The 1,356-nt window shown below is 42.6% G+C and overlaps 1 pseudogene; it reads right to left on the bottom strand.

The window, feature by feature from the left end:
- Positions 1 to 7: 7 nt before the first annotated feature.
- LOC132009298 (olfactory receptor 8B3-like) lies at positions 8 to 732 on the bottom strand (annotated as a pseudogene).
- Positions 733 to 1,356: the final 624 nt, after the last annotated feature.

Genomic DNA, 1,356 nt, shown 5'->3' with positions numbered 1-1,356 from the left:
AAACCACAAATATGTGGGAACTGCAGGTGCTGAAGGTTTTGGACCTGACCTCAGGGGAGCTGATGTGCAGGATGGTGGACAGGATGCAACCATAAGAGACAAAGATGGTGACACTGGACACACTGGACACAATGAAAATAACGAGCTCATTCAAATACGTGCTGCTGCAGGAGAGCTGGAGCAGAGGGAGAATGTCACAAAAATAATGGTTGACGGTGTTTGCATCACAGAAGGTCAGTCTCAGTACACATCCTGTGTTAGCCATGGCACCGAAAAACGCCATCAAATATGAACCAAGCATAAGGATGGAACACACTTTAGGGGACATGGCAACATTATATAAAAGTGGGTTACAGATGGCCACATAGCTATCATAGGCCATTGATGTCAGCATATAACATTCAGAAATAGCAAAAAAAAAAACAGAAAAAGTAAAGCTGGGTCATGCAACCAAGGTAGGAGATAATATTCTCCTTTGATCTGAAGTTAATCAGCATTTTGGGTGTAAACACAGAAGAATAACAGAGGTCTATGAAGGACAGATTCAACAGGAAAAAGTACATGGGGAGTGTGTAGGTGTGAATTCAGCAGGATTAGAGTTACCAAGCCCAAATTTCCCAACACAGTGACCACATACATGAGTAGAAACAGGAAGAACAGGGGGAGCTCGAGATATGGTAAGTCTGTTAGCCCCATAAGAATAAATTCAGTCATGAGGGAGGAGTCAAGATGGCGGAGAAGTAGCAGGCTGAGACTACTTCAGCTAGCCAAAGATCAGCTAGATAGCTTATCTAAAGATTGCAAACACCTGAAAATCCATCGGCAGATCGAAGAGAAGAAGAACAGCAATTCTGGAAACAGAAAAACAACGACTTTCCGAAAGGCCGGAGACCAGGAGGCTGCCATTTGTATTCCCCGTCCTCCAGAACTCTACGGAAAGCGCTCAGAGACCAAAAGCTCCTGAAAGCAAACCCGAGCGGATTACTCACCCTGGCCCCGGGTAAGGGCGGTGTAATTCCACCTGGGGCAAAGACACTTGAGAATCACTACAACAGGCCCCTCCCCCAGAAGATCAACAAGAAATCCAGCCGAGACCAAGTTCATCTACCAAGGAATGCGGTTTCAATACCAAGGAGATCAGCAGAATTCCAGAGGAGGAAAAAGCCAAGCACGGAACTCATGGCTTTTTCCCTGTGATTTTTTTTTTTTGAGTCTTGCAGTTAATTTAATTTTTTTCTTTTTCGTCTTTTGTTTTTTTTTCTCGCCTTCGGGTAAAAATTTTTTTTAACTGTTACCTTTTTCTTTTTTAACGATTTTTTACTAGTTAATCTAATATATATATTTTTTCTTTTTTAT

This window comes from Mustela nigripes, unplaced genomic scaffold, assembly GCF_022355385.1.
Source record: "Mustela nigripes isolate SB6536 unplaced genomic scaffold, MUSNIG.SB6536 HiC_scaffold_11704, whole genome shotgun sequence".
Classification (NCBI taxonomy): Eukaryota; Metazoa; Chordata; class Mammalia; order Carnivora; family Mustelidae; genus Mustela; species Mustela nigripes.
The sequence above is the reverse complement of the archived record's forward strand: the minus strand, read 5'-3'. Positions and strand labels throughout refer to the sequence as shown.